Source organism: Anomaloglossus baeobatrachus, chromosome 4 (genome assembly GCF_048569485.1).
Source record: "Anomaloglossus baeobatrachus isolate aAnoBae1 chromosome 4, aAnoBae1.hap1, whole genome shotgun sequence".
Taxonomy (NCBI): Eukaryota; Metazoa; Chordata; class Amphibia; order Anura; family Aromobatidae; genus Anomaloglossus; species Anomaloglossus baeobatrachus.
The window spans coordinates 572952140-572979948 of record NC_134356.1 but is presented as its reverse complement, the minus strand read 5'-3'; the positions used below and the strand labels follow the sequence as shown (position 1 = coordinate 572979948).

The following is a 27809-nucleotide window of genomic DNA, read 5'->3' as shown; positions in this document are numbered from 1 at the left end:
TTTTCTAAGCTCTATGTAGAAACAAGAAGACTTTTTCCCTGCATGAGTAGTCACTGCAAAAGGCAATGGCAGCAGGGAGGAGTGGAGGAGTGGAGCAGCTGCGTCAGGAGTTGAAGAGGGACAAGAGCTTTCCTATTTCTATATAGAGCAGAGAAAAGAGAAGCATTTAGTGGGTAGAAATTAATTGTAAGTACACAGTGCTAAATAATATGACTGCAATATATTAAGAGGATAAAAATTTTGATGGGAGTGCTTCTTTAATATAAGCAAAATTAAGATTTTTACAGTTCACCATAGAGGTTTCTTAAAAATGATATTGTGAGCTCAGATTTATCCTGCGCAGTTTACTTTAAGTAACTTTCCTTTTATTGTTTTTTTTTTGTTTTCGTTGCAGTTTTTTTGAGAAAAGTAGTTCAAAATGTCCTTTTTTGGGGGGCAAAATGGTTTGGCAAAATGGTGCAAAAAAAAAACAAAAAAAAACAAAAAACAAAAAACAAAAAAACCCCAAAACCCTGTCACATATTTGACATACACAGAATCACCAGAATCACTCCAGGGGGAAACTAGAGATACTTTTGCGCCACGATCAGGGTTCACAGCAGTTTGGAGGCAGCATGGTTTCGCTTAGTCGAAAAGGCTGTTTTGTACAGTGGATGGGATTTTTAGATTTTTTTTTCTCTCGCAGCGTAAACTGACTTGTGGTGCGGCTTCCCCAGCCGCAGCATGTCAATTTATTGCTGATGAGCCGCAAGTGTTCTCCACAGGGAGGACGGAGAGAATGTCTGCAGCGCCTCGAACCCGGATCATTGGCACAGGTAGCTGCAGTCTCCTGCGGACAGAACTCGCAGCCCCGCGGGAGAGGACATGCTGCGTCCAGGAGGCAGCATGTCCGGATCGTGGGCACATACCCTTAGTGTAGTTTTGATTAAATCATTGTTAAATCAGTAGCAGATTATCATTCCAGGGACTACCTGGTGTGCTGCCAGGTAGTCCAGCATATTCATGAGCTCTGTATAACTGCTAGATCTGCAGCAGAGAAAACATTGATTTTATCAAAACGACAGCAAACAGCTCAGTAAGTGACACATCGCTGAAATCAGGGTCTCTGTCTCTACATTATGCTGCTCTCAGACGAGGGAGCAAAAACCTGACAGATGACAGATGCCCTTTAAGGATTATTCTTGCACTGCGCACTTCTGTATCGGGAAGTGACCCTTGCTGGTAATGACTCCTCTACTGATGAACACTTGGTCGTTTACATGATGGCAGGTACTAAGCACCTGTTCTATAGGTCAGCTACACATTACCCGATTGTACGCACGTCCAGTAGACCTGATGTCACCGGCCCGGCCCATTTCCAGATACAAGAATTTAACAGAGCAGAACTAACCCTTTAAGTCTTTTAGCCATCTCTCAGAAAGATGAAGTGTGAATATAAAAATGTGCAGCCAGTAACGCTAATAAACAGCATAGAGCTTTCATTAGAAAATTCTCTATTTTAGAAATTTGACTTTACACGCTAAGGCGCATATCATACGAGGATCAAAGTGGATCACGGGAAGTTCAGAAATGGAGAAGTCCATCCCACGCTTCCTCAATGCAAGAGCAAAGAAATGTAAAATTCCCGAAGCACAAAAACATCAGAAGCTGCGTCCTGCGCTTTCCTGCTCTGCAACCAACCAAAAGCACAAAACCTACATTATAATTATGCAGCAGTATCGATCAGACTTTTAATTAGCCTTGACCATCAAAAAGAGTGCAGTGGGTGGACAAGCTTAGCGGTCTACTCGAATGTGCCTAGCTTGTTAAAAGAAGCCACCAGTGATTCATGCAAAAAAAAACAAAACACAAAAAAACCAAACCTCTGCAGTAAATGGAAGTAGAAGTTCAGATGAGAACTCCGTTAGGACTAGAAGAGAAGCAAAAACACCACTGCACACAAACGACTGGATTTTACAGTCACCGGTGGGCTAAGCCTAGCCTGAGTGCAGCAGAGACCTGAACTAACAGGCTCATACATGCTTAAAGAGGACCAACCACCAGGATTTTCATGTATGAACTAAAGTGAGTGCTATACTGGCGCTATCATGCTGATTCTATACATACCTTTAGTTGTGAGATCGGATGTATACTTTCTGAAATACAGGCAAGTAAAGTTTGTGAAATGCACTATTTGATTGATAGCAGCTACAGAATATGTAAATGGGAAAAACACAAAAAACCTGAGCTGAAACAATGTTCAGTAAACATGCAACATTAAGCATGTGAATTGCAGCCTTAAGACTAGAAAAAAACAAAGAGAAAATTGCATGAAAAATACCCTGACTATAAATAAATAAATTGAAAGTGCTTAATAACAGGGTACTTAGTGTATACATTTTTGCAAAAAGGTAAAAAGCTGTCTCACCTCGTCACGGTGTACCCATCTGAGACAGTCCCTAACCTACTAAAGTTAAAAACATTATCAATACCTGACTTGTGTCATGTCAAACTCCAATATGAATGGTGGAAAGTGGTCAGCTGTGTCCCAGATTAAATACACAGTGAAGTGAGACGCAATTAGTTGTTCAGTCTCAGTATTAGGAGGGCTGCGCCCCCAACTTGCAAAAAAGCAAGATAACATACAAAAAACCTGAGCTGAAACAATGTTCAGTAAACATGCAACATTAAGCATGTGAATTGCAGCCTTAAGACTAGAAAAAAACAAACAAAATTTGCAAAAATGTATACACTAAGTACCCTGTTATTAAGCACTTGCAATTTATTTATTTATAGTCAGGGTATTTTTCATGCAATTTTCTCTTTGTTTTTTTTTCTAGAATATGTAAATGGGTTGGGTCAGGTTATGCTAGCTATTTCCGCCCCTGTCTGTCTCCTTCTCCCGTCTCTTAATACAGGGGGAGGAAAAAGAGAGGAAAAACAAGGGGGAGGAAGAACAGGCAGCAGGCAGAGGCGGGAATAACTAGAAAAACCCGACCCACCTATTAGATATTCTGTAGCTGCTATCAATCAAATAACAGTGCATTTCACAAACTTTACTTGCCTATATTTCAAAAACTATACATCCGATCTCACAACTAAAAGGTATGTATAGAATCAGCATGATAGTGCCAGTATAGCACTGGCTTTAGTTCAGATATGAAAATCCTGGTGGTGGCTCCTCTTTAACCCCTTCATGACCTTGGACGGATCTATCCGTCAAGGATCATGTCCCTTTAAGCCCCGTCCCCTGCCGCGGGCAGGCGGCGGTCGGCACACATATCAGCTGTTTTCAACAGCTGACATGTGTGCCTGCATGTTGCGAGTGGAATCGCTTCCACTCGCAACATTTAACCCCTTAAATCTCGCTGCCAAAGTCTGGCAGCGAGATCTATATGCGCGCGGCCATGTTTTTTACTTACCGCCGCCCCCACCGGAAGTCACGTGAGTGATCACGTGACGTTCGGTGGTTGCCATCGTAGCACAGGGTCATATGATGGTGCCTGCAGCTACGAAGTTTCACTTTCGTTTTTCCTCGGCACGGAGCAGAGAGAAACCAGAAGTGACTGAATCTGCTGTTTACAGCTGTATAGCTGTGATCAGCAGATAAATAAGAGCGATCGGATTGCTGATCGCTATAGCCCCCTAGGGGGAATAGTAAAATTAAAAAAAAAAAAAAAAAAAAAAAAGTTTTAAAAAATAAAACAAAAAACAAAAAACCTAAAAGTTCAAATCACCCCCCTTTCACCCCATTGAAAATTAAAGGGTTAAAAAAAATAAATAAATATACACATATTTGGTATCGCCGCGTTCAGAAATGCCCGATCAAAATATAAAATCAATTAATCTGATTGGTAAACGGCGTAGTGTGAAAAAAATTCCAAACGCCAAAATTACGTTTTTTGGTCGCCGCATGTTTTATGCAAAATGCAATAACAGGCGATCAAAGCGTAGCATCTGCGCAAAATCTTAGCTTGAGACGCAAAAAATAAGCCGTCACTGAGCCATAGATCCCGAAAAATGAGAACGCTACGTGTTTCGGAAAATGGCGTAAAACGTGCGCCACTTTTATTGGACAAAATTGTGAATTTTTTTAACCCATTAGATACAAGTAAACCTATACATGTTTGGTGTCTACAAACTCACATCGACCTGAGGCAGCATACCCACACATCAGTTTTACCATATGGTGAATAAAACATCCCAAAAACTATTGTGCGATCACACTTTTTTTTTGCAGTTTTTCCACACTTGGAATTTTTTTGCTGTTTTCCAGTACAATATATGGTAAAACCTATGGTTTCATTTAAAAGTACAGCTCGTCACGCAAAAAACAAGCCCTCATATGGAAAAGATTGACGGAATAATAAAAATGTTACGGCTCTCGGAAGAAAAGGAGCAAAAAACAAAAACGAAAGTGCCCGGGGGCTGAAGGGGTTAAAATCTTGCACACACACACACATATATATATATATACACACATACCGTATTTTTCGGACCATAAGACGCACTTTTTTTCCCCCAAATGTTGGGGGAAAGTTGGGGGTGCGTCTTATGGTCTGACTATAGGGCTGCGGCCGGGAACGAGGGTGCTGTGGTGGAGCGGGTCATCGGGGACACGAGCAGGCAGCAGCAGCGCCTGCCGTGACCACGTGGGCCCGCTCATTACATATGCACGCCCATCCTCCCGGCCATCTCTCAGCGCAGAAGCCGGCGCTGACAGGTGGACGGGAGGACGAGCGGGGACGCGCGCATAGCAAAGAGCCGGCCGCATGATCACCCCTGGCAATTACAGCCTGGAGTGATCATGTGCGGCTGTATTCACTGCTCCCCGCGCGTCATTACCAGCGCGGGGTGCAGTGAATCAGTGCACTCACCCGTCCCCGTGTGTGGAGCCGCCCCCTGCTGCACGCGATGTCTTCCTGTTTGTGCCGGTCAGCTGATCTGTGCTGAGCTGGTCAGCTGATCGGCACAGACAGGAAGACCTCGCGATGCAGCAGGGGAACGGCTCCACACACACAGGTCAGCGTGCCAGAGAGGAAGATGTGATCGGTGCTGCAGGGAGTGAGGAAAAGGTGAGTATAAACGTTTATTTTTTTTCTCTGTGCTATAGGATACAGGCCATATACAAGGATGGTATATGAGCACGATGGGGGCATATAGGATGGGAGTATATGAGCAGGAGGGATGGGGGGGTATGTGAACAGGCTGGATGGGGGGGGGGGTATGTGAACAGGCTGGATGGGGGGGGGGGGGTATGTGAACAGGCTGGATGGGGGGGGGGGGTATGTGAACAGGCTGGATGGGGGGGGGGGGTATGTGAACAGGCTGGATGGGGGGGGGGGTATGTGAACAGGCTGGATGGGGGGGGGGTATGTGAACAGGCTGGATGGGGGGGGGGTATGTGAACAGGCTGGATGGGGGGGGGGGGTATGTGAACAGGCTGGATGGGGGGGGGGGTATGTGAACAGGCTGGATGGGGGGGGGGGTATGTGAACAGGCTGGATGGGGGGGGGTATGTGAACAGGCTGGATGGGGGGGGTATGTGAACAGGCTGGATGGGGGGGGGGTATGTGAACAGGCTGGATGGGGGGGAGGTATGTGAACAGGCTGGATGGGGGGGGGGTATGTGAACAGGCTGGATGGGGGTTTATAGCAGGATCATATACAAGGCAGGAGGATCATTACCAGGATGGGGTACCTTAGTAGAGAATTTGGGGACATTACCCCCATAACAGTTTCAGCAGCAGATCCTCGCCCCATAACAGTGTGTCATGACCACATTTTTTGCTTAAAGTTTTATTTTCCCATTTTCCTCCTCTAAAACCAGGGTGCGTCTTATAGTCCGGTGCGTCTTATAGTCCGGTGCGTCTTATAGTCCGATGCGTCTTATAGTCCGAAAAATACGGTATAATATATATATATATATATAAATTCAGATTTAGAAAGAAAAAAAAAGCAACCTCAAAAGAAGAAAGTGAAGAAAGTCTTATGCAGAGGAATTAAGAAAGCGATCCCTTCCATTGTTGATTGACAGTTGCAAAGCTTCCATGACTCTTCTACAATTTGTTCTAGCAGAGAAGTGATGGCGGCTTTGGTAATCCATTTTTGTTTGAAGAGACTCCCCAAGAATAGACTAGGGTCACTTGTGATTATCAGTGCATCACGTTTGCATTTCATAGCAGCGCCCCCACAGGTGAACTCATGCATTACATACCGTTAATAGACAAAAATAGTCATCTCGTGATGGATTTTTGTGCTAGGTCCTCCAGAGCAAGAGATGCACTTTATAGTTAATCCCCAACCCTGGTAATAGACATGAGAGCCCCTTTAATCACTCAAAGGGTATTGAAAACTTGTATACTGGGGTTGCCTGGTTCAGAAAACCTAAGAAAACTGTGCAGTCTGAAGATTCCTATACAGTAGCAGGCGATAAGCGTTAAAATGACCCCTTGTTCTTGCTCACTGAAAAGAATTAACATTACATTTACAGGAAATTCTCATGGGTAATAAAAGATCCGACTGATAACGCAGCACAGGGAGGTAGTAAATGTGTGAATGATTGGCACTGCCGTAGAATGGGCAGAAAAGGGTCATCAAGACCTCAAAATTCATGTGTAGCTGCGCTCTCTGCTCCTAGTGTAAAAATTGGCCTAAATTGTGCTACCGACTTGCAATCTTTCTGGACATATGCTTGTCCGACTTTAGCCTTAGAAGCCTCCGAACTGCACAGAGTATTGTCTAGAGCAGTGGGTCCCAAGCTTTCTGATCTTGAGAGCCACATTCAACTCAGAGAGGGTCACGAGACTCCCCTCCAGTAGTGACACCTAGAGCTCCCATTACCGGTATAATTACAGCCAAAGCTTTTCCACAGAAATCACCACACTGAGTCAAAATACCAAGATCCAGAGGTTCCTACCTCCATTCTGATCTGCTCTTCTGTGGGGGCCTACACAGAATTGTCATCATCTGGAGTACTGCTGTCACAATTCCTCTGTGCAGAGCATCTTGCAGACTTGAAGATGCTCTGCTGCACTTTCCTGAGTTACTGAGCTAGCAGTTTGACAGTGCAGGATCCAATGTTGGTGCTTATTACTCAGGTGTCCCACCTTCCTGGTAATTGCTCAGGTTTCTTTATTGAGTATGCTCACCCAGAACCTCGCCAGTTGTATTCTCTGGTTCTGCAGTTGTGCTGTTGGCTTGTGTCTCTGCTAGTATTCTGATCTTTGTTTTCTAACCCTGGACTGTTATTTGACTCTTCTCTGTCCACTCCCTGTTCCTGTCGTGACCTCGTGGCCTTTTGACCTCGGACCATTACCTGACCATGTCTCTGCTTGCTCCCTGAACTTATTACATGCTCTCCTGGATTTTTGACCCTTGGATATCGACTTGACTACGTCCCCGATTTCTCCTTGTGCTCATACATGTCCTCCCGATACCAGACTCCGGCTTTCCTGACTACTCTTTCGTCCATACTTCCTGTAAGTAGTGGCTAGCATCACATCTGCCCTTCAAAGCTAGACCTGGTGCTTATGCACTTAGCTGGCAGACAGCTGCGAGCCACATATCATGGGACACAAGCCACATGTGGCTCCCAAGCCATAGGTTAGGGACCCTTGGATTAGACTGTGTCCATGGGACTCCAAAGTAGGACTCGCCTGAGTGCACAAGCCCATTAGGATTTCCTGCCCGTTTTTACATTGTAGATGTGTCACTAATGTTTTATCTGCATTGACCTTTACTGGCCGCCACCATGAACACTGATCACATATTGATATAAATTCAGTAAAAACATATAAAAAAAGGAGCTCTCCATAAATTGCCAGTTACCCACCCCGGGAATACAGTGATCAGCTATTGCCAGCAGTTCCACGGACTACGAAAGGAGCAGAGGCCAAGATTGAGCATCTCTGATACACTCAAAACAGGGCTCTGTAAAGGGCCCAAGTGGTCGAACCTCCAAAAATCTGCACGTTTTCCCTATCTTAGCGATCTTGGGATAATATATCTTTGAATACTTTTCATTTTGGATTCTGTATTATTCTCTGGGCAGAACCAGCGGTCTCTAAACTGTGACAAAACAGAGAGTCTCTTAATCTGGAGGACCGGCCTGTGTTACACAGACAATCCATTGATGTGAATGGGCACTGTGCTATGCTTAATTTGTCCTAAGGTGGCGCTGCAGAATAGTGCACAAAATGAAAGGTTTCCACAGATCAGCGAACAATGCGTGGTGGTGGTGGTGTGGGTGTGGGTGTGGGTGTGTGGGGTGGTGTGGGTGTGGGACACTGATCAGCTTATTGGTAAGGGACCCTTCTAACAAGTAGAAAATGTGCAAAGCAAAATGACAGTAGCAGTGAAACTTTTACAGCGACCAAAACCCATCTAATCCTGCATAGAAATGACGTGGGGCTGCTTTGTGGCTACTTACTTCTTAAGAAGGGTGGTCTCATGTTCATTGATGGTTAAAATTATAACATTTGTAAAACACAAGCAACTTTGTAATTTACTTATTAAAAAAAAAACCAACAAGGCAGATTTTTAATTCTATAGTTTACTGATAGTTGCCAAGGTTACCGCCCACATTGGACTGACCAGTCTCGTAGGGAAGAACCGCAGATCTCTGGATCAGACCTGCCTCCGTCCTCACCGCTTTACTAACATCAAAGAGCGCCCACAACTATCAATCAGTTGCACTTTTTTTGTCTTTATTAAATACATTGCTCTCTATTATTTTTTTTTTTTTTTTTTTTAAAAAAAAAACAAAGACCAACCAACCCCTACTGGCTCCAGTCCAGGACACACCACCACATTAGAGTCGCAAACCTGAAGCTTGGGGAACTCAATGCAAAATTTACAAATGTGTCTCCGACTCTCACGGGTCTTATTATTAGTCTCCTCATATGGGTCAGAGGAACCCTTTGGACCTCCTAAAGTCACATGCACACGTTGAGTATTTGGCGAGTTTTTCACCTCAGTACTTGAAAACTGAAACAAGGCAGACAAGGACAGAGGCAGACAGAAATAGAGGCAGACAGAAATAGAGGCAGACAGAAATAGAGGCAGACAGAAATAGAGGCAGACAGAAATAGAGGCAGACAGAAATAGAGGCAGACAGAAATAGAGGCAGAAGAAGCAGACAGAAGCACACAGAGACAGATACTGGCAGAAAGATGTTGAGGTGGACAGAGTCAAACAGACACACAGAGAGACAAAGGCAGAGAGAGACAGAGGCAGACAGATATAGATGCAGACACAGAGGCAGACAAAGGCAAACAGATAGAGGCAGAGATACAGACAGAGGCAGACAGAAAGAGAGGTTGACAGAGGTAGAGACAGAGAGGGGGCAGAGATAGAGGCAGACAGAAATAAAGGCAGAGGGAGACAGAGACAAACGGAGAGAGACACATGGAGACAGATCAAGGCAGACAGAGATAGAGGGTGACAGAGATAGATGCAGACACAGACACACAGAGACAGAGATAAAGACAGAAAGCGTTAGGGGTACTTTGCACACTACGACATCGCAAGCCGATGGCAGCGATGCCGAGCGCGATAATAAAGTCACATGCACACGCTGAGTATTTGGTGAGTTTTTCACCTCAGAACTTGAAAGCTGAAACCAGGAGTGGGTAAAAAAAAAAAAATACAGACGTGGTGCAGTGTTTCTATTATACTTTTCCTCTGATTATTACCTCAGTATTTGTAAGTCAAAATCCAGAAGGAACAAACTCACCATACTCAACATGTGCATGTGGGCTTAGGCTCGAGTGCGACTGCACTCTCCGCACCCACTACCGTTATGTCCAGGCTTGGACTGACCCACAGGAGGACAGGAGAATCCTCTGGTGGGCCCATTTGCCGTAGAATATCACCCCCCCCCCTCACCGAATATAATCAGTAGTGGGCACAGTATACTTGTTTAACTATGTATAGATAAAGGAGCTCATCATTTATTTTACAAACTACCCAGTATGAGTATAGAGAAGCATGGGTAAAATTGGTGAATGCAATATTTGCATGTAGTTCATCAGTGGGCCCCCAAAGTCAATGTTATGGGCCCCTGGAGCTATGCCCTAGCCCATTCATTGCTTCTTATCTGCATAACGACATGGTAGTCTTTGTTTCCAGAACACAAACCAAAGCCATCCTAGGCCTCACATATAATAGTAGGACAGGCCAAAACATGGAGCTGTTGCCCATAGCAACCAAACTGGCTAGAGAAACATAAAAAGCTGAATGGCTGCTGCGCCTTTCCTTCCACTAGTTTTATAAGTCTGCTTTTAATGTCTATGGCTGAGAATAAAGTCAGAGCTGTGCGCCCTCAGGCCGCTTCTGTCGTCAACAAGTGATAACCGCCTGCGCAGCTGGATGGATGTGTTTCGTCCGCCCGGTGCCAATGACTTATGGTGAAGTATAATCCGGGCCTTCACAGAATATTAGTCTTCTCACAGCACGAGAAGCAGCAGCTGCCGGCCGTGCACATCTGTCGCTCTCCGCAAGGTGCCACGTATGTTACCTCACAGAAAGACCGGGCAGAGGAGGGGGCGATATCCCTCGCCCGTATCTGGAATTAGAACTTTCTTTTTCCATGCGGAGAGAATTTGTGCAGGCTCAGACATCTTGACTTTGAAGGCTTGCCTATCTCGAAACATTTTATTGGAATGTGCCTCGTCGCTGGGCCGGATTACGGCTTTGGAGGCACAGCTGTTACGCAGCCATGTCTGCTCGCTGCCCGCAGATCATTCTGTTTAATATACATGCCAATTATACAGAAAGGCAGTGGATTAGGATTAGAATATATCCACATTTACCAGACATCTACTCAGAAGCCCCCTATGTATATCACGGGCTCAGAAAAAGCCACCGCAAGCACAAGACGGATGGAGGAGAGAATGAATTCTTACACAGCTTTATTACATTATGCCGTTTGAAGTTCATCTGATCCGTCTGTGGCTCGCAAAAAGACAAGCCGCAGTTTTCACATACTCCGTCTAAAAATGTATCCCACCCCACCCCCCATCCATGGTGGCGAAAAAGCTCTAACAGTGCAAATTTACAGATTACTGAAGCTTTGCTCAAAATATCCCATTTATCCCCGCACGACACAGACAATTCTCAGAATTATACAGTCCAGCAAAATACACAAAAAAAGAAGAAAAACACACATTTCCTCCCAAGACAAGAATAGGTCAGGAGGATGATGAGCTGTATCCCGTAGCATTTTACATGTACACTGCCATTACTGCCACAGGGGTTAGAAAAATCCTCTCTGATCTTCTCCAAATATTTAGACAGCTTCCCGAATTGCAGCCCGGCTGTCAAGTAAACAAGTGGCTCTCAGACTCCGGAGAATCTCCCCATTATGTAACCGAAACACAAAATAAGGGCACAAACACCCCCGTCTGCCAGACGGCTCTGGAACATTAAATATTTAAGGATTAAAACAGAGTCTCCAGACGCTCCACTCCAAAAGGTTTAAATATTAAAGCCATTTTTCACGCTCGCATTACTAATATATTCCGCTTTTTCCCCGTTTAGCTCCTTCACGTCGACGGGATTTGGTTACTGGTCAGAGGAGGAGTTGGACAAATGTACATTTTCTCGGTAGGACTGTATGCAGATTATACATTCTTCATCCATGGAGGCTTGTCAAAAAACTGACAGCCCATTTACTGTGCAGGGCAGGAAACCAAAACGTGCTACAAGGAAAATGAATACGCAGGGAAATATTGAAAGAAAAATGAAGATCTCATGGTGGATTTACAAATTTAAGAAGATGTACAATTCACAGCTTTTTGGCGATCTTGAAGGACGTTTATTGCGTGTCTTACATATGGCGGCTAGTCAATCTTGTGCCAAAGTTGACATAATCATTAAGAGGCTATCCACTACTTTTACATTGGTGGCATGTGTGATGGTGGGATATTGTGGGTCATGTACCATTTTGTGTGGGTTCATTTTTTGAGCGTGGTGGTCTGTCTATTCGATGTATTGTTTATCCTGTCTGCAGGGTTATAACTCCTTGAGAAGCCTTGTCCCTAAATGTAGGGGAGGGGGCCTGGAATCCACCTAAACTCTCTGCTTACCTGAGGGATTAGTGATTCAGTCTGGATGAGCAGGAGAAGAGAGATGGAGTAAGATTGATCCTCTGAGGAGAGGCTGACACCCCAGAGGAACTGAGACACCCCAATTTCCCTCGAAAAGGATTGCTGGAGGATTATGATTAACCTCCTGGGTCATTTATCGCTTATTGGACTATATTCGTGTTTACTATTTTTACCCTCTGTATGGTGGATTATTTTATGGACCGTTTGATTTGCTTAGAATAAATATTCTTGGATTGCTCACTCATCTCTCGCTCTGTTAATTGTGTGATATGGGAGAAGGACCCCGTCACAGCCTGTCCTTAGGATAGGTCTTCAATGTCCAATCAGCCGTTGTCCAACACTCGTCACCCCTGCCAATCAGCTGTTCTCGGTGTTAGTGGCTTTCACTCAAATTAATAGAAGGCAGATGTGCAGTATCTGGCCGCCTTCACTATCAGAAGCTGGGGCAGCTCCTGAGCTGAGCATTTCCTGCCCCCTTCTGCCACTGCCGGTAACAGGTGATCAGCGGGGGTGCAGGGTGTCAGGCCCCGGACGATCAGACGTTGATGACCTATTCTAAGGATTGTAATAACAAAAAAGAATAGTTGCACTCTGAAATGTTAAAGCATACAAGAATGAATGCAAGAATATAGATATGCATTACTGCTTAAAGGGAACCAATCACCAGGATTTTTGTATATAACCTAAAGCCAGTGCTATACTGGCACTATCAGGCTGATTCTCTTCATACCATTAGAGGTCAGCTCGGATATTTAGGTTTTGAAATCCAAGAAAGTAAAGTTTATAAAATCGTCAGTCAGCTTCTTGAGTGACAGCAGCTGAATATCAGAAAATGGCTGGGGGGGGGATGGTATTCAGGGGTAGAATTAGCATAAGTATTACACAATTGAGATACTTTTTCACTAGCAGGACCTGTGCTGAGGTCATACCCATGTGACCAGAAGGGGCGGGGCTTTAGCCAACAGAAAAATGTTGCTTCCTGGTATCCGCTTTGTTGGCTGAGGCTCTTCAAAAGAGCGTCAAATAATACAGTGCCAATAAACTTTAGGCTCAGTACACACTGTGTTTGTGCCTGCAGTGAGGATGGCTACCTAAGCATCTGTTCACCATAGGGACTTACGTATGGTATATGGCATAAGAAAGGGCTGTCTTTTGCCCTTTTCTAATGGATGGGGACGTTGCTAAGGTCCTAAAAGATCAGGGGGCTGAGCCTCAAAGGGTCTCCCCATAAGACTTCTCCGCCACTTAAAAGATCTATACATACAGTACAGACCAAAAGTTTGGACACACTTCTCATTCAAAGAGTTTTCTTTATTTTCATGACTCTGAAAATTGTAGATTCACATTGAAGGCATCAAAACTATGAATTAAAACATGTGGAATGAAATACTTAACAAAAAATTGTGAAACAACTGAAAATATGTCTTATATTCTAGGTTCTTCAAAGTAGCCACCTTTTGCTTTCATTACTGTTTTGCACACTCTTGGCATTCTCTTGATGAGCTTCAAGAGGTACTCACCGGAAATGGTTTTCACTTCACAGGTGTGCCCTGTCAGGGTTAATAAGTGGGATTTCTTGCCTTATAAATGGCGTTTGGGACCATCAGTTGTGTTGTGCAGAAGTCTGGTGGATACACAGCTGATAGTCCTACTGAATAGACTGTTAGCTGCTTTTTTCTTGCCATAATACAAATTGTAAGTAAAGAAACACGAGTGGCCATAATTTCTTTAAGAAATGAAGGTCAGTCAGTTTGAAAAATTGGGAAAACTTTGAAAGTGTCTCCAAGTGCAGTGGCAAAAACCCATCAAACGCTACAAAGAAACTGGCTTACATGAGGACCGTCCCAGGTAAGGAAGATCAAGAAGCACCTCTGCTGCGGAGGATAAGTTTATCCGAGTAACCAGCCTCAGAAATCGCAGGTTAACAGCAGCTCAGATTAGAGACCAGGTCAATGCCCCACAGAGTTCTAGCAGCAGACACATCTCTAGAACAACTGTTAAGAGGAGACTTTGTGCAGCAGGCCTTCATGATAAAATAGCTGCGAGGAAACCACTGCTAAGGACAGGCAACAAGCAGAAGAGACTTGTTTGGGCTAAAGAACACAAGGAATGGACATTAGACCAGTGGAAATCTGTGCTCTGGCCTGATATGTCCAAATTTTAGATCTTTGGATCCAACCATCGTGTCTTTGTGCTACGCCGAAAAAGGTGAACGGATGTACTCTACATGCCTGGTTCCCACCATGAAGCATGGAGGAGGAGGTGTGATGGTGCTTTGCTGGTGACACTGTTGGGGGATGTATTCAAAATTGAAGGCATACAAAACCAGCATGGCTACCACAGCATCTTGCAGTGGCATGCTATTCCATCCGGTTTGCGTTTAGTTAGACTATCATTTATTTTTTAACAAGACAATGACCCCAAACACACCTCCAGGCTGTGTAAGGGCTATTTGACTAAGGAGAGTGATGGGGTGCTACGCCAGATGACCTGGTCTCCACAGTCACCAGAACTGAACCCAATCCAGATGGTTTGGGGCGAGTTGGGCCGCAGAGTGAAGGCAAAAGGGCCAACAATTGCTAAGCATCTCTGGGAACTCCTTCAAGACTGTTGGAAAACCATTTCCGGTGACTACCTCTTGAAGCTCATCAAGAGAATGCCAAGAGTGTGCAAAGTAGTAATGAAAGCAAAAGGTGGCCACTTTGAAGAACCTAGAATACAAGATATATTTTCAGTTGTTTCACAATTTAAGTATTTCATTCCACATGTATTAATTCATAGTTTTGATGCCTTCAATGTGAATCTACAATTTTCAGAGTTCTGAAAATAAAGAAAACTCTTTGAATGAGAAGGTGTGTCCAAACTTTTGGTCTGCACTGTATGTAATTACAGTATACCACTGTTGCTAACACTAAAAAGCACTATACATAGACCCATTTTGCCAAACTTACTACTATACAAGGCAAAAATAATACTGCCACAAAATGTCCACTACATTACATAGCGAATACATATTATAATATGACCATCACCTCTTTAAAACACACAGTATACAAAAGACCAATACTACCAGCATTCATCTAAACCGACAACAAAAAAGTGCTAAAGTGTTATTAAAAAGACTAATGTTACCACCATATGGTGACTGTTTAGTGGTAGATACCAGTCCTGCCAACCATATTACACAGATTACAGTACAGGTATATACAGTATAGTGACTTACAGCTGACGTTCTTTCTGATGGAGTCGTTCACTTTTCTCATCTTTTTCATCTGGTCCGACACGGCAACCTCTTCAAGACAGGAATCATCTGCAAAGATTACAACAGATATTCGGTGCTGGAGAGGAGAAGCGGGGTTAACACCGCACTACCACCAATGAGAAAGATTGTTTATTAATAATAAATTCCTTTATTCCATATGTAAGTGCGTTTCAGGGATCCAGTCCCCTTCTTCAGGACCAAGCAAGAATCAACAAGCAAGTTTGTAATAACAAGCAACCTGCACAAACTCCAGCCTGCTCTTCCGACGTGGAACAGAGACCCTTCAAATATTGTGTCATTACTAGGATTAGCCATCCACCAATTAATGCTACAAAGACCGTGAGACAAATTGTGGAGGGTCTCTAAAAATAATTGCTGTCGCATAGAAAGTAGTGAAGCCCCCACTGTGCTTCCTAGCAAATAATAATGCCTGATATGCTCCTTTGAAAAGTTATAACAACCCAGGTGCCCCTTTCAAGCAAGAAACACAATTGAGTATCCCCTACAAGTAACAATTCCTCCTCCCCAACAAAAAAAACAAACAAACACAAAAGTATTAATTCCTCTGAAAGCCCCAATCTAAGCTAATAATGCACCCATTTAAATAAAATAATGATATGAGTGCACCACAGGCCCCCTATACACTGTATGATGCTCCTACAGCTCCCTATATACAATATGATGGCCCCACAGCTCCCTATATACAATATGATGGCCCCACAGCTCCCTATATACAATATGATGGCCCCACAGCTCCCTATATACAATATGATGGCCCCACAGCTCCCTATATACAATATGATGGCCCCACAGCTCCCTATATACAGTATGATCATCCCTAAAGCTCCCTATACACTGTATAATGGTCCCCAGAGCTCCCTATGTACAGTATGATCTGTCCTACAGCTTGCTATATACAGTATCCATACAGCTCCCTATACACACACACACACACACACACACAATGATGGTCCCCACAGCTCCCTATGCACAGTATGATGGTCCCCACAGCTCCCTATGCACAGTATGATGGTCCCCACAGCTCCCTATGCACAGTATGATGGTCCCCACAGCTCCCTGTGCACAGTATGATGGTCCCCACAGCTCCCTATGCACAGTATGATGGTCCCCACAGCTCCCTATGCACAGTATGATGGTCCCCACAGCTCCCTATGCACAGTATGATGGTCCCCACAGCTCCCTATGCACAGTATGATGGTCCCCACAACTCCCTATATACTTATACTGTATGATAGCCCCACAACCTTTTAAAAGCTTTATTATGGCCCCCTGTACTACCTATATAGTATGATGACCCCCACAAATATATAATGTTAAATATCCCAAAAAAAACAAAACCCCAACAATAAAGATTATACTCCCCTAATCCTGATCCCCGCCACCAGAGCCTCAGTTTCCTCTTGTATGGCGACCTGCAAAGGCAGCGCGATGTAATGACATCGCACAGCCTGTGTGGGCACGCTGACGTCTGGCGAGTTCAGCTCAGGAAACTGAACGATCACGGCATCATGGTGACTATGACACTGTTCAACGTAGGAGATTCAGAGATCCGGGTATGACGTTTGAGGCCCGAGTACCGGATCTTTGAAGCTAGTGACGCCCCTGGGCCTCTGGGAACGTTAAAACAATATGTAAGAATGATGTATGCTGGAGGCCAAGTGCACAGATTAGCCACAGATACTCCTCAGCCAAATACTTTTTCTATAGACATCCATTTATCCTGGTTGCCCAACTCCCCCTACTGCTACAACAAGAACAGTCAGCTCTCAATGGAGAGGGGGGAAATTAGCCTCTGAAATGCTCTGGCAGCAGTATATCTCCCATAACATCCAGGATTGGGTATGCTGAAATCCCAAATAACTGATCTTTATCCACCCTTGAGTTGTTTCATCAGAATAAGGCAGGCTTTGCACGTTGCGACATCACAAGCCGATGCTGCGATGTCGCACACGATAGTCCCCGCCCCCGTCGCAGGTACGATATCGTGTGATAGCTGGCGTAGCGAAAATTATCGCTACGGCATCTTCACATGCACTCACCTGCCCTGCGACCGTCGCTCTGGCCGGCGACCCGCCTCCTTCCTAAGGGGGCGGGTCGTGCGGCGTCACTATGACGTCACACGGCAGGCAGCCAATAGCGGCGGAGGGGCGGAGATGAGCAGGATGTAAACATCCCGCCCACCTCCCTCCTTCCGCATATCCTACGGAAGCCGCGGTGACGCCGGTAGGAGATGTTCCTCGCTCCTGCGACTTCACACACAGCGATGTGTGCTGCTGCAGGAGCGAGGAACAACATCGTACCGTCGCGTCAGCGTAATTATGGATTACGCCGACGCTGCACTGATGATACGATTACGAAGATTTTGCGCTCGTTCATCGTATCATCTAGGCTTTACACACTACGATGTCGCATGCGATGCCGGATGTGCGTCACTTTCAATTTGACCCCACCGACATCGCACCTGCGATGTCGTAGTGTGCAAAGCCCGCCTAAGATTCAGGACACTCCATAATTGACTGATCTACCAAAAGTGGCAGAAAGGCTTCAAGAATCAACGGAACCAGGCAAAGAAAGTATTACAAACAGAGGATGAGACAAAACAAGAGTCAGAACCAGAAAGATTAGGATTGGAATGTATTATGATAACTTGGGAGTTATACAGCAGTAAAGGCAATCTGTATGCAGGTTTTTGCCATTAAATCGGAGCACAGCATAATGTAGGGGCAGAGAGCCAGATTCCAAAGATGTGTCACTTGCTCAGCAGCTTGCTGTAATTTTAATCAGTGTTTTACGAGATGATCACTGCAGGACTAGGGGTCACTTGCAAGCCAGACCTGCTAATCTGTTACCCTGCCCCCACCAATGATTGGCAGCTTTTTGTGTACACTGTACAACAAGCAGCCAATCAGTGATGTGGGCGGGGTTCTACACAGCTCAGCAATCAGAAACAAAATTCTCAACATTAAAACCAAAAAGTGTTCCCCGTTAAGTGGTCTCAGTAGGCCAACACCTCCGGCAGCACTACTCATATAGACATTAGACAAAAGAGGAGGACATAGAATATATGTGCAAACATAGAAAATTATTGAAAAACCACAATAGAGGACGATATTAAAAACAGACAAAACATCCCCGCAATGAATCATCTGGGGAGTACAAAATTACATAATGGTAGCACAACAGATTCTCAGAAAAATCATCATAAAATACAAAATACCCAAAATACAAAAAATAAAAAAAAAAAAACAATCCTAAAAATGGGTATTGTAAGGGTATCAGGATAAATAGTTATAAATAACTCCGAAAATCGTGACCATGAATCTGAACAATAATTCCAGAAGAAGGATTGAATTCACAATCAGCACATACCAACTCTCAATAAGAATGGGATTTGACCATAATTGCCAGTGATGGACCAAGGAAATCCATCACAAGGGCAAAAAATACATATGTCTCATGGTAAAGGTAGACTAGGGAACTCTTAGTCAGATGACAATTCATTACCTTGAGAGGAGGAGTGCAGAGACCATAAAGTGTCAAACCTTCAAGCTGGAGACCCCGCAGAGAGGAACCTGGACTTCGACGCGCGTTTCGCACGGTAAGGCTGCCTTTTCAAGATGGAGAGGCACAGCTCAGCAGTCATTGCACTGCTACATCAACAGAAAACCAGGAAATGTATGAAAACTACTCTTAAGTAGTCCAGTGAGTGACGCATCGCTGGAATCAGGCTCTCTGCCCCTACATCATGCTGCTCCCGGATTACATAGCAAAATTTCCTTTAAAACACACATAGAATGGAATCTTTACACAGACATAAGATAGGAAATTATTTTCCTATCTGAAAAACGACTTTTATTTTTCGGATTATAAGACGGAATGGGGGTGTGTGTCTTCTAAGTTGAATAAAGCTTATTGGGGGGGTGCTGGAGAAGGGTCACAGGAAGCAGGGGCGATGCTGCAGGCGGTGCACTGTGGGCTCTGCAGGCATCACCATCCTGAATGTCGGCGGTGCGGGCTTCAAATAAGGGTGCCCGGAGTCAGCGTGTACGCAGATGGTGATCTCGACTCAAGATCTCATTTGCACACGTGCGTCCCTCCAGGCAACTGATCTCCCAGCAGCGGACTGAAGTAAAAAGGCGCCCGGTGTTGGCGCCTGCGCAGATTAGATCTAGGCTTGTCATTGAGCCGATAGCTCAATCTGCGCACGCGCCGACTCCGAGCGCCATTTCTTTGAAGTTCGCCCCTGCCTCACCGCCCACAGCGCAGAAGAGTATCTCACGCCACCGTCTGCAGCGAGCATCTGGGACATCCGCTGCACCGACAGCAGCATCGCTGTACTCCAGAACCGCGCCTGCCTAGTCCGACCCCACCCTCCGGTAAGACATCACTGGATTATATGATGGACCCCATATATTTTTTTCCACTTTTTTTCCCTCTAAATTTGGGGTGCGTCTTATAAAACGAAAAATACGGCACTTCCCCTCTTCAAACATTACACAACTCCAGTAATGTAATTACAAGGTATTGCACATACAACTAGTTTACAAATCCACAAATTCTAACAGTATGTTGGAATATGATGAAGAACGCCGAGTGACGAGCACGCACATCCAAACATGCTAAAATTGAAGTAAAATAAACAAAAAATTTTTCTTTTCCCCGCATTACCCTTTATATGCTCTAACGTTTCATATAAACGCTGCTAAACAAATGAGTTCGCAGCTGAACTGAAGGGCTGAGTGCAGCAGTTACAAATACAATCCCCGGTCATTAGATGTAAGAACAAGGGAGGGGAGTAAAACCCACATGCATAAATTGAGCAAATACATTAGCGTTCAAGCAAAAAGCATAAAATATCACTTGGAATCAACATGTCCCAGAATGTGGCATCAATCAGGAGAAATCAATATGAATTACAGGCCCCTACACGCTGCCAAAGAACAAGCCGAGAGGAGGCTCGTCTGAAATCAGCAATTAGCAGGAACATATCATTCAGGACACACAGCAATGTCTGAAAGGACTGTGATTACTTTCCATTAGGCTTTAATATTTTTCTTTCCTCCAGCTCTGACATTTTGATTTAGCTCAGGCTCATGTAGCAGAGCTTGTATTAGCTCTTCACTTCGGGAAACTTCCACCCAAGTTTTACTTTAAAGGCAATCTGTCCCCAAGTTTCTGCTAACTTAGTAGCATAAGGAATGAAAAGAGACCCTGATTCCAGCAACGTATCACTTCGATTACTGGGTGCGGCAGTTGTGATAGAATCAGAATTCCCTCTGCTGTAGATGTAGCAGAGCTCAGAAAGCTAACCCCACCCACATCACTGATTAGCAACTTTAGATGTAGCAGAGCTCAGAAAGCTAACCCCACCCACATCACTGATTAGCAACTTTATGTGCAAATTGTATATCGTGCGGGCGGGCACGGTGGCTCAGTGGTTAGCACTGCAGTCTTGCAGCGCTGGGGTCCTGGGTTCAAATCCCACCAAGAACATCTGCAAGGAGTTTCTATGTTTTCCCCATGTTTGAGTGGGTTTTCTCCGGGTTCTCCGGTTTCCTCCCACATTCCAAAGACATACTGATAGGGAATTTAAATTGTGAGCCCCAATGGGGACAGTGTTGTCAATGTATGTATGTATGTGGAATCAATAGCACTATAAAAATGAATAAATATGATTATTATATATTATATTGACAGACAGTTGCACTTCAAATCAGTTTTGGGGCAAGATTGGACCAGGAGGCATATGGGCAGCTAGTCAGGCAGTGATAATCTCCTGCTGATAAAACTATATATAAAACAATACTGATTGTATTGAAACAACATCACACAGCCTAATAAGTGACACATAGCTCAAATCAGTATCTCAGCCCCTACATTATGCTGACCTCAGATAACACAATACCTGCTGACAGATTCCATTTTATGCTGAGTTTTTCAAAACATCTGGAGCAGAAATTCCCATACTTACACACCATGGTTACTAAGGCTGCTTTCACAGATCCGGCTTGAGCTCTGCGGCTCAATCCGGCTGTGCAAGCTATGCAACGGATGCGGTGAACACACCGCATCCTTTGCATAAGTTTTTCCTTTGCGGCCAGTCCGGTTTTTGCCGCTTGCGGCATGCTACTGAGCATGCGCAGTGGCAAAAACCGCATGCGGCGGCCGGATGCGGTTATTGCCGCATCGCGCCGCATCCGGCCGCCATAGGCATGCATTGAAAAATGCGCCGCATCAGCCGAATGCGGCGCGATGCGGGTTTTTTTTGCCGCACGAAAAAACGTGCCAGGTAACGTTCTATTTGGCCGCCACATCGGCTAAATCTGCCGCATGCGGCAAAAACCGGACCGAACGGGAGCCCATGCGGCACTAATTAAAGTCTATGCAGAAAAAACGCAACCGGCAGCAAAAAAAAAACGGTTGCGATTTTCCTGCAAAGTGCCGGATAGTGCCGCATTGCAGAAACCGGAGGTGTGAAAGCAGCCTTAGGCTAATAATGGACGTCTGAGGAATGTTTGCCATGCTGAATACACTTGGGCAACTCTCAAGATCCTCTGCCGGCAGCCTCCTTTGCAATTTTCGACCAATTATGTCACAGATGTGCTTGATGCAAGTCAAGTCTAAAGACCCTGCAGGCTGTGGTACCATCTTTAGGCTTCGCAGACTGCTCACAGGATCGAGAAAAAATGCAGACTGCCGTTGTGATGAAAAATGGCTCCAGGGACATGAGCTGTTACTGTACCTAACATAAAAACTAGAGGGGTCCGGCAACAGTACATTTTGCTACCTTACACCATATTCCCGGAATCAGCTAAAATGTGAATTTGTTTCTGCTACATATATGAATATATAACATATAAATTAAAAAAAAAAAAAAAAAAAATACAAAGTCCAGAAATCATTCCTTTTAGCCATGTGTGATCAGACAGTTCAGTGCAAAAGACTGACAAACTGATGGTGTCACTGTCAGAGGTAACATTATCCTGCTGTGACAAGTGATGTACCTCCCCAATAATACCCTTCTTGGAGAGAAAGGAGGCCTATCGTGACCTGGGTTTGGCATTATTACTGTCAGGACAGCTGGTGCTACTGCTAGAGTAACGCACATTCTTAGCCATGATACGGCCCTTTCATATTTTAGACTATCCCAATTTTCGTCACTTTTTCTTTGACCATACATTTTGTGCAAACACTATTTTGTGCAGCACTTTTGACAATCTCAACCACATATTTTCAAGTTTCCAAGGAAGAATAGATGGCAATTAGAAATGAGCGAACCCAAAAGTTTGGTGTTCAGTGTTTGTACCAAACACAGATATCACAAAAAACCAACAGGGTTCAGGTACTTTATGTATGCACACCACTCACGCAGGCATCACTGTGCTCGGGAACGCTGAGTGCGAGCTGCTTGCAGTGTTAGATCGGCTCGCACTGGGGGGGGGGGGGGGGGGGTAACAACAACGTGATCGAATGTAGTGTGCACCAACAAAAAGGAAAAAAAAATCTGCCCACCCTTCCCCTGGAAGTGATCTGTTTATGGCTGGCTGCATGTGGGAGGACCCCACGAACTGCCCAATTAGTGACTTCCATGAGGGTTCAGGTCAAATCTGGGTCCCAAGCCGAACTTATCCAACGTCCGGCTGAACATAATGCATTTTAGAGATCACTTCATCTTCAACTTGCTTAAAGGGAACCAGTCACCAGGATTTTTGTATATAACCTAAAGCCAGTGCTATACTGGCACTATAAGGCTGATCCTATACATACCTGTAGTGGTCAGCTCGAATGTTTAGGTTTTCAAATCCAAGAAAGTAAAGTTTATAAAATCAGCAGCTTCTTGATTGGCATTTGCAACTGAGCAGATAATATATAGGTGGGTATTCAGATGGATTCCCGCCCCCTGCCTGTTATTCCTCCCTCTCTCTTCACTATGGTATTATACAAACAAATCACTTTGCTTAAGGACCTGTGGTGAGGTCATTCCCATGTGACCAGAAGGGGCGGGGCCTCAGCCAACAAAGCTGATACCAGGCCAGCTTCACACATCCAATATTCACAGGCCAATGTCTGGCTGGCCACGGGGTTCTCCAGACCCAAACAACAGTCTGGATTTGTGTGCAGTGCTTAATTCCCGAATGAGGAGTGGATCCAATCGGAACGGGACGGGGCAGAATCCTTCCTATAGATTACTCATTCCTATTAAATCCACCCCTGGCTCTGATACAGTTTCACTCGCCAAATGGTGGTATAAGCAATTAGCACTACCACGTCAATGTTTCACTGTGAAAAATGGCACAACTGACCACACGACTATTGCAAAAATGTTAAAAAATTTTGTTACAAATAGTTTTGGGCAATAGTCACAACATTGAGGCTTTTTGCTCCGGTTTCAGCGGTTTTCTGTTCATTTACATAAATTGGTAAATGAAAACACTGATCCCTCACCTATCATGGGAGTTATGTTCTAGAGAACCCCGCGATAGGTGAAAATCCGCAAAAGTAGCGGCGTTATATGTACTATATTATTTTTCGGATTATATGACGCACCCCTGATTTTCCTCCTAAAACATTTGGGAGGAAAATGAGAGGTGCGTCTTATAAGCAGAACGTAGATTACCAGGGGATGGTGGAGAGGGGTCACAGGAGGGGTTGTGCTGCAGGCGGGGAGACAGGGGCCGCCATCCTGAAAATGTTGGCAATGCGGGCTTCAAATTATGGCCCCAGGTTTTGGCGAATGCGCAGATTGAGCTTGTCTGCGCATGTGCTGCCTCCGGCCCAATGATCTCCCAGCAGCAGACTTAAGGAAAATTGCGCCAGGAGGTGAGCGCCATATCTTGAAGCCCACATTGCTGACAGTTTCTAGATGTTCCTGCCAGAGCACACAGCAAGTATCTGGGACACACGCCGCTCCACCTCCGCTACCACCCCCCAGTAAGATACCACTGCATTATAAGACAGACCCCATGTTTTGTTTGTTTTTTTTGCTCAAAATTTGGGATGTGTCTTATAAATGAAATATACCTCAGATACAGTGAAGCCACAAGAAATGAACCAAGATATAACGGGGATGACTGTACAGGAAACTTTGGAATATATGTTATCACTGAAATAGAATATTTCTCCACTTATGAGCCGCTTCTTCCCTCCCTCATGAACTCATCTACTCTGGAAAAAAAAAAAACAAACAAAAAAAACCCAGCTCAACCTGGTCTTAGCAGGACAGACTGGCAGCACAGGGAGGTGTAGGGTTAATACACTGTGCAGAGCGGAGGGGGAGTGAGGAGCATCCAGCACACAGATCGGGCAGATCCTGCTACAGCTTCTAGCAAATGTTTTTCATTTCAGTGCTGGATTCACAGTTAAGGGCCCATTACACGCTACGATATATCTAACGATATGTCGTCGGGGTCACGTCGTTAGTGACGCACATCCGGCATCGTTTGACATATCGTAGCGTGTGACAGCTACGAGCGACTGTGAACGAGCAAAAATACACACCTTATCATTGCTCGTTGACACGTCGCTCATTTTAAAAAAAAAATCGTTCCACCTTCTGACACCCCGGGAACGATGAACTGCAGCTTACCTGCGACCGCCGGCAATGCTGAAGGAAGGAGGTGGGCGGGATGTTACGTCCCGCTCATCTCCACCCCTCCGCTTCTATTGGGCGCCTGCCATGTGACGTCGCTGTGACGCCGAATGTCCCTCCCCCTTCAGGAAGAGGATGTTCACCGCCCACAGCGAGGTTGTTCAGGAGGTAAGTGCGTGTGACGGGGGTTTACAACTTTGTGCTCCACGGGCAACAAATTGCCCATAACGCACAAACGATGGGGGCAGGTGCAATCGCTCATTCGAACGCACGATAACTCGTAGCCTGTAAAGTGGCCTTTACTCCGCTCTTTACTGCAGTATAAATGGTCTCCATGCTGCTGTTTTTGTGTATGTGCATGGGAGGCATCATAGAAGCTGGTCTCCACCCAATACCATGTAGACAGAAATTAGAGGAGTCTTCATAGGGAAAAACTAGTGATAAATGAAGAATACAAGTTAATTAATAGTTAGAAATACACTATTTCTGACCTTTTTTCAATTTGTATCGTTCATTTATCACCAGTTTTTCCCTCTGCAGGCTCTTCTAATTTTCAGTTGTCTATGAGCTATAGACCTCTGTAACCAGGGCTGTGGAGTCGGTAAGCCAAACCTTCGACTCCGACTCCGACTCCTCAAATTCTCTTGCACCGACTCCGACTCCGGCTCCGACTCCGGCTCCGACTCCTACATATATTGCTTATAGTTAGGTGAAAAATTTATTGTAGTACATGAATATGTGTATGTGAACATCAGACATTTAATAATTGTTATGATACAATAATCAAGATATTTGGATAGAACATAAAATATATTTATTGGATACAACTTTAGAACACAAAAAACTGTAATAAATTGTAAATATGTAATACACTATGTAATATACAGTAGATTACATATATATCTTGTGTGTGTATATACACTGTATATATATATATATATATATATATATATATATATATATATATATATATATATATTACATATTTACAATTTATTAGTTTTTTGTGTTCTAAAGTTGTATTCCAATAAATATTTTATGTTCTATCCAAATATCTTGATTATTGTATCATAAAGACAATTAAATGTCTGATGTTCACACTGTACTACAATAAATTTTTCACTTAAATGTAAGCATTATACTAAATGTTATTATTTAGTAAAATATTCAGCACATTCTGCATTGCACTCCTGTCCCTAATTTATTATATATTTTAGGAGTCGGAGTCGGTGCATTTTATACCGACTCCAACTCCGACTCCACCAAAATGAGCTCCGACTCCGACTCCGACTCCACGACTCCGACTCCGACTCCACAGCCCTGTCTGTAACAGTGGAAATTCCTCCTGCCGGTGGTCACACATTGCCTGATGGTAATGATGTTTTAAATAACCATGCTTAATATTCCTGATTGGATGCGAGTGATCGTAGGAGATTACAGAGACAAGGTCAAATTTCCTATTATTCATGGAACAGAGGTCCTGTCAATCACGCGATTCTAGCAGTCAGCATACAGACCGCCATCAATTACCCAGACTCGTCATTTCCATAATAGATGGCGGCCCGGCATGCTGATCAATCCTCTGTAAACAGAACAGTATTATTATGCCGCTCCAGCTAAATTATTAGTTCACTATCATTACTTGGTGATAAGTAAAATTCACAAGGTATAAAATCCGGTGATAGTAAAGTACCAGACACGTGAGGATAACCGTTTACATGGTATAGATATAGGGGTGAAATTTACTCCCCAAAAAACACATGACATCAGAAATTATGCAAAATGTCACAGTTCATGAAAAATTGGGAACCAAGGATAATATATTGTTTGGATGAAAGCCAGTCGTCATGAAGACAACCTGCCCTATAAAAGGACACATTCAGTCACATCACACCAGCTGCCTCTACGCTTTATAAGGTTCTGGATTCTGGGGCTGAGTGCCGGATATAGCTTATGGCTTCCTCGGTTCCTGTGGTTATTCAGTCCAATGGTGATCTACACGTTACGGTTCTGCGTGGTGTGCGAGTCCTCCAGTTGTGTATTTATCTCCCACCCCTTTTACGTTACTCCCCAGTGCACATACTGTCCCTCCTTTGTGCTGAGTGCACAGGTTTTCATTTACCCTTGTCTGTGCCTACTTGTGGGGGTTTTGGTCACTTGCTTCCACTGGTTTCCAGCCAGTTCCCTAGGTGGAGGGGGAGGGGGGGGGGGGGTAGTAGTATCAGGGCTTGGACAGGGCCAAGTTGGAGGCTCGAATCTGGCTACCATCAAGTCTACCATCGAGATAAGGGACAGCCAGGGGCCCCAGTCTTAGGGTCAGCCTAGGAGCCCCTATTGCATCTGTACATCCCCGTGACAACTCCCTATTGTGGACTGAAAAATGAGTTAACTAATAATCTATCAGTGAGCTCATTCTGCCGGTCCAACAGCAACGTTTGTAACACTTATCTGTATTTTTCTGAGTTTCTCTCAGCTGATTGATGACCACAGACCACATCAAAATGTAATGAGCCAGGAATCAAAAAGCCCATAAATACCAAAACAATGCAACATTTTTCATGAAACCAAATTACAAAAATGATTGTTTAGAAATAAACTCGTGTATTTAAAGATTTAAAGACTCATTTATTTTTTTTCTTCATAAATCAATAGGGCATGTGAAAATAAGTAGCTTTATCTTTTCAGAAAAATCTGCTTCAGTCTCTTATTGGACTGATCATTCATTACCAACTCGTGAGCAAAATCTGTAAAAGGTGTCTTCATGGAATACAGATCTTACCCATGATGGAGAGTGACTGATCCGTCCCGGAGGAGAAAGAAGCAGATGATTTCTCTGATAAGATATATT

At 44.4% G+C, this 27809-nt stretch overlaps 1 protein-coding gene across 2 annotated transcripts in view; it reads right to left on the bottom strand.

The window, feature by feature from the left end:
* The window catches only part of GLCE (glucuronic acid epimerase), a 114325-nt gene that overhangs the window by 66978 nt on the left and 19538 nt on the right, over positions 1–27809 (bottom strand). The window contains exon 2 of one of the 2 annotated variants that reach the window (XM_075342874.1): positions 15313–15399. The exons of the other annotated variant lie outside the window; for it this stretch is intronic. The gene's annotated coding sequence lies outside the window, so the exon portion shown is untranslated. The remainder of the gene's footprint in view (positions 1–15312; positions 15400–27809) is intronic. 2 annotated transcript variants of the gene reach the window in all.